Source organism: Podarcis filfolensis (genome assembly GCF_964270895.1).
Source record: "Podarcis filfolensis genome assembly, chromosome: 5".
NCBI lineage: Eukaryota > Metazoa > Chordata > Lepidosauria > Squamata > Lacertidae > Podarcis > Podarcis filfolensis.
In genome coordinates, this window is record NC_139608.1 from 60068115 (window position 1) to 60074923 (window position 6809).

The 6809-nt window shown below is 42.1% G+C and overlaps 1 long non-coding RNA gene across 1 annotated transcript; it reads left to right on the plus strand.

The window, feature by feature from the left end:
• The first annotated feature begins 308 nt into the window (after positions 1-308).
• On the plus strand, positions 309-5362 carry LOC310764006. The gene is made up of 2 exons (XR_014548964.1): positions 309-1679; positions 3964-5362. It is a non-coding gene; the product is annotated as an uncharacterized lncRNA (long non-coding RNA).
• Positions 5363-6809: the final 1447 nt, after the last annotated feature.

The window sequence follows — 6809 nt, forward strand, 5'->3', positions numbered from 1 at the left end:
TGGGTTTACAGAAGCTATATTCTATCTAAGACCCAAACAAAGAGGATGAGAAAAGTATCTAGTCACGAATATTCTTTAGAAATTCTGTGGGGGTGGGTGGGGATTAATTTTTAAATAGTACAGTGGTACCTCGGGTTACGTACTTAATTCATTCCGGAGGTCCGTTCTTAACCTGAAACTGTTCTTAACCTGAAGCACCACTTTAGCTAATGGGGCCTCCTGCTGCCGCCGTGCCGCGGGAGCATGATTTCTATTCTCATCCTGAAGCAAAGTTCTTAACCTATTTCTGGGTTAGCGGAGTCAGTCTGTAACCTGAAGCGTCTGTAACCTGAAGCGTATGTAACCTGAGGTACCACTGTATAATGAACAGAAGCAACCCACATTACGAACCAATAATTTTTAACGGTAAGGAATGTGATATGAAAATGCAGTGGGAAGTGTGGGATAACAATGTCATATAATTTCCCGGCAAACCAATTGGAATAAATGCCCTACAAGTAGCAGGCACTGTATAACCTCTCTACAAATTTTGTGCAAAGCAAGTCAGGATGAATGCTCAGTTAAGAGGTTTTCTGGAAGTGACCTCCCTCTCCTGAAATAATATGAATTGCTTATTTGGTTTTTACACTGTGTGTGTTTTCAGCTGCAGTTGATTCTTTCAGAGCTGCTAGGGATTGGATCACAAGCCAGGTGTGCCTGAGCAGCACTGCACAATGAATACACTGCCAACTTGCACAAAATGGTGGTAATTATATTTTAAAACACCCACTTACAATCGCAGTGGGCAACTCTAGACCCATGTATCAATTGCTAATTAACCCTGTGTCTTGCATACAATGGAAGCAAATGGTTTTGCTTCCTGCTTCACTGCACACCTCATGCATATGTTAATTGCCCTCGCCCTGTTACTCATCATCTGCTTAATTTGCCCTATCTCAGAAACTTATTTACCTTGAAAATGTATATTAGAACTATGTTTCTCACTCTCTGTGCCTTAAGAGATACTGGATTCAGAGAAGGAAAGGAAAATAAGCGAGGACATACACAGGAAAAGGGAAAGGCTGGCTTAGTGAAGAGCAGCAAAGCACACAAGACCCAGTGTGCAAGGAGAAAAGAAGACCAGGAAGACCAGAATGAGCTACTGCCTTATTATACAGAAGTTTAGGGATGAGGATGCTCTGCTTTCGATGGGTCAATGCAGCTAAAGAAGGGAGGAGATCAGTTTCTTCCTTGGTACACTGTTAGGATTATATGACTCAGCCGCACACACTCCAAATTTCTCCCAAATATGGATTGCCAACAGCAACCCTCTATTAGGAGCTGCAGTAGGAAGAAACGCTTACCTTGCTAGGTAATCCCAGAGAAACATGAAACTTGGTATAGCAGAACTCTTACTTCCAGAAGGAGAACTAGCATGTTCTTCAAAACTTTTCAGAGAATATAAGGAATGATTCATATTCTGTAATACGCCTAAGCAATGTTATTGCCATGTGTTTATATATGTAAATGATGAGGCAGGAAGACAACGCATATGCAGCTTCAAAATATCATGGATACTTGTTTTTTATGTGTAGCTGAGTACTCTGAAGCAGCCCTGAAACCCTTGGGATTATGTGGTTGTGTTCCAGCCGGAAAACACCCTCGGAATCTGGAATGTGTCATAGATGTGCATATGGCTGGTAGGAAACATCTCATTTCCCAGAAGAACTTCTGTGTCCTAAAACAATTTTGGCAACATCCTGATGAAAGTATGCCATCTTGTTTCTGGGGATCTCAGCACCTCAATTCTTTCTAGAGTTTCAGCGGGGCATTTACTTAAAAATGTCATGGGAAGTTAAAAAGCAGGGTCCTTGAGTGCAGCACCGAAAAGCCAGGGCTAAAACTGAATTAAATATTGTTCACAATAGTCACTTGATGTTTCTTAACTCTGTCTCCACCCAAGACTCCACATTCAGGAAAGGATTTGATATGATTTACGTGGTAGCTTGGTGCTTGATAAGAACAACTATGGCTGTAAATCTGATTCACCCTTGTTTAAATATTTATCCATTTCCTTCAGTGCAGAAAATTATTATATACTTCAGTTAATTACATCTGCAGATTAGTACTGAACAGTGGATTATGATTGTCTGCTCATACAATGGGAACACACTGCATTTCAATTTATTTTTCCATGTCTACACTTCATGGGGATATCATTAGCATTTTTCTTATTATATCCAAGAAATGGGTCCTGTGGTTTCTTATTCCAGCTACTGTATGTTGTCACGGTCCAGAGAAATATAGACCAAAGAGACTAATGTGAGATGAGTTGGCAAATGTGAAATGCATTCTTGGCCAATAGGTCATTTCCTGCTCAAGGAATGTACTCCTAACTCATATCTCTTTCGTTGAACTTTTATGGTAGGCTGAGTTTCTCTCTGTAGTGACTCTTAACTGTCCACAGACAGGAATGCTTAACATTCCAAGAAAGGTGTTGAGAAAGAATGGCCAGCTACAATATCTTTAATCTACCTGATGCAAAATTGCAGTCTGCTAAAAAACAACACCCCCCTAAATAAACAAAGAACATGCAAAAATTATGAAGGACTGATGTTTGCTTTCAGATTCCCAGGAAGCTGGAAACTTTTGTGATTCTGGTTCTTTTGAGTCAGCCTTTATGATTTTAACAGATAAATCTATGTCATATGCTTGAAGCAGTCCTGCATAGGCAGAGAAATAGAGACTTAGCCCTGCTATTAGGATTCATCTCAGGAAAAGGTGGAGGCATGCTACATAAACATTATATTTCTAATTTAGTAGCATGAACCTAGTGCTGGGTAGAGGGCTGGCCCAAGACATTTTGGCACCTGAAGCAAACCACAAAATGCTGTACACACACACACACACACCCCAGGAAAGAAGGGGGAGGAATGAAAATCTACATCAGGTACAAGAGGGGGAATAAAGATTTACACTGGGAACAAAGATGGAGGAAACCAGCAACTTCTCCTCTTCTCCAAGGGGACACTGTAGAGGTGGCATGGGGGGGGCTGCCTCCAAGGAGGATCAGTCCCAGTGAGCCTCCCCTGGTGAACTTTCCACTTCACAAAGGAAAAGCATGCCACTTGCTATCTCCTGCAAGAGTCACCTTTGCAATCCCAAGAGCTGATAAAGAAAGAGAGTGGGAGTTCAGCATCATGCCTGGTGCAGAGCTTGGCTCAATGTAGCTCAGGGGCAGAGCACATGCTCGGCATACAGAAGGTCCCAGGTTCAATCCCTGACTTCCCAAGGTCGGATTTGGTTTTTGGAGCATATGCTAACAGAATCTGAACTGATGGGATAAGGGGGGAAAGAGATCTCAACTGTATTCAAATAAATGGGTGCGGAAGACGAAAGAAGGCTTTGGTCTAGGGCACTCTGGTCAGAGCTAAGCATTACATAAAATTCCCCCTCTTTCTTTCTTTCCTTCCTTCTTTCCTTGCTGTCTTGACAAGACAGCAGCCTCATTACCTTGCAAGTGGATCTGTGCAATGGACAGGGCTTCTGGGGAAACTGGAATTCCAAATGCAGTCTCTAATTAAATATTGTATTTGTGTTTATCACTTTTTAAAAAAGCATTAAAAACTTCATGCATAGGATTAGACGCACTGTTAAACTTTTGCAATAGGAATCCAGGATTAGACCTTTCTGAGCGCTCTTTTTCCGAAAAGGAACCATAGAAAAGACATGCCTAAAATACATTTTTTTTTGCTGTCCTTTTAAAAAAGAAAAAGAAATGTGTTTCAGTTTGGAGTCTCTGAAAAATAGAATGTGATCAAAAGCAGAGAGATGGGGTCTCTTTCTCTGCTCCCCCCTTCTTTGTTTTTCAACTCTCCTGCTTCCCTTGCCCATAATTCACTTATTTGGTTCTTATGATCTGATGCTTTCTAATAATGGAGCTGGCCAGATAATCCCTCTTTTTCTGTTTCCTTATTTCCCTAGATAATGCTCCATCATGCTTCACAGCAAAGTAGGAATTTTAAGCATGGCTTTCCATTTTTACTCAGCACTTCCACTGTCCTGTGATGTGTCGGCAACAGCCAGCACGAACTACCAGAGGTCACAAGGATGGCTCGGCAGCTGCTGTTGACGCTTTTATTTGCTTAACCAGGCATTTCTGAAGTTTCTCAGATGATGCATTTCCAAGATGACCTGAGAGATGAGATGGGGCACTAGCCAGTCTCGGTTTCAATGCTTTCGGTCCCTTGAAAACTAGGGTGTTAGCTGTTGCAGAGAACAATAAGCCCATTTCTGCCAAAGATTTGCACTGTTATGCGGCCAACTTTTCAGCAGACTGAGAAATGAGGCCGCATTTAAGATTTCCCACCAGTGGGAGGTATATGCCACCAATCTGTATTGGATGTGGTGCAAGACAAAAGGGAGCTGCAAAGTTAGCTGGATCTGTGCTAATGTGGTCTCTTGAAAGGAAGAGAGACGGGAAAAACTTGGCTCGAATTACTTTGCAAAACACTTTCCCCCCAGTGCTCAGAATTGAAAAGGATCTGATTAAAATGTATCAGATTGACTATATTTTCATGACAGCAATGAGGCAGGCAATTTGTTTCCTTCCCCCATCTTTAATGAGCACCGTTTAGACAGCTTTGTACTCGCTTTTTGGCACAGCTTTTGGATCCATAGGATGGACTCGGAAGCAGCCTTGTTTCTATTAGTTATAAGAATTTTCATTTTGTGGATAGTTATTTCACCATAGCTGTGACCATACCTCAGTTATTCTCCTGACTGCAGGCTCAACTTCCTCAATACGATTCTCTTATACTGAATGACGTAAAGAGGAAGGTTCTGCTAATGTGTGTCGTGTGGCAATTGTCTCCTGCCCGAAACTATACCCTCCAACATTGCCCTGAAACACTCAAGACCCCTGAGGTTCTCCATCTCTGCTTCCCCTCCTCTTGCCTCAACAGTATTATCTCTCCTTCTCTGGCTCACTTTACGACACATATTATGCTTTAAATGGTAGTGGCCCAGGGGCAATGGCAGCCGTGGCACAGCTAAATCCTAGGCAGCCTTATGGCTGGTGGAAGAAGGGGGCAGCAGAAAGCACCATCTGGCAATGATAACTGAGGCCTACATCAATGTCTGAAACCTTGCCCAGTGCGCAGCCTTAGTGTATAATCCATGCCGTTTGTGCCCTGAGGCCCCTTTGAGGTATTGACTTTAGAACTAGTTCCACAAAGAGTTACCCTGAAAAGACAATAGACCGTTGGGGAAGAACGTGATTATCCATAAACTCGTCTTTATTTTCAGCTTGCTTTATGGCTCAATCTCCAGAAGTAGTCCCTCATGGCGTAGTGTTGTTGTTTTTTTCTAAAGGAGAAGAAAAGGATGGCGAAGCAAATTGAAGGGTTGTTATTATAGGATACGTGACTTATTTTAAAACACCCTCCTTGTTCTGTTCTCTTGCGTGCAGCACAGCTTACAGAGAAACAGTGGGAGATGGCCAAATAAATCGATAGCTTGCCTCGTCTTCTACCTTTCATTGCTGTGTGTCAGCAACAAAGCCACCATTCAGGCGCAAACATCTGCCTTGGTCTACTCCCCCCTGAGTAATTCCAAAAACAATGGCCAAGCGCCCTTCATTGATCATTATTGACAAGCCCTTATTACAGAACTGTGGAAGGCTTGCATTACTTGACTTCAAACTGCATATGTCTTCTTGGGGGGTTTCAGTGGGTGCAGAATAGGTACATTTCAGAACTTGTCTGTGTGTATGTGTACATATACATGCACACGTCCAGTTTTGTACATACTTTTAGGCATACATTTTTTTAAAAACAATTATTTTATTGGCTTTTAAACAACTACAATAGCCATTAAACACTTATCCAGCAGCACATCTAATGGTGTTTGTTTTTATCCATCGTCTCTAAACATACATTCCACATTCAAACATATTATTTAACGTAACCCCTCCACTGAGAATGTTGACCGGTTGGTATAAGAAGGCCTTGATTTTGTTCATTAACAGAAATAAAAGGAGTCCATGTTTCTTGGAAGGTGTCGTTATTCATTATACCTTTATCTGTGTTTCAATTCTAACCCATGAAGACGCATGCCATAATACATTGGTTAGTCCTTAAGGTGCTACATTTTTTGACCTGGTCAAGAATGCTTTGCAGTTACTATTCCCCCTCCCAAAGCCACAATTCCCAGAGTCCCCTGTGAAGAGGGGTTGACTGTGAAACTGCTCCGGGAATTACAGCTCAGGAAGGGGAATAAAGGTCTCTTAACAACGCATGAGACCCAAAAATTAACTACAGCTCCCAGAATTCTTTAAGGGAGGCCATGGCTGTTCAGAGTGGCATTACAGTGCTGTAAATGTATAGTGTGAACATGGCCCTCATTATGTTTTAGTTCCCTCCAGAATAGTTTGCCAAAAGCGCTCTGTGAGGCGGTCGTCGTTGCTGCACTATGTCCCAGTGGTGACGAATTCCATACGATACCAGTGGGTTTTTTTCCTGGGGGGACGCAGGGGGATGCATACCCCTAAACATTTTGTGAATCTTTGTGCTTTTGTCCATTTACTGTATTTTTCCCAATTTGAACTATAAAATGGTGGTTTTCTTGAGTCAGAATGAGAGTACCCCTAAACATTTTTTTTAAGAAACAAAGCACTGGGTATAACTATATGCTTTGTGAAGAAGTACTTGTCTCAGTCAAGCCTAATTGATAAAGAGGCCAAATGTAAACTATTTTCATGGACCCATCGCTGCCTTGTGCTTGCTGTGCCTGAGAAGCGAGCTTAGCTGTGAAGGGAGGAACTGAGAGCT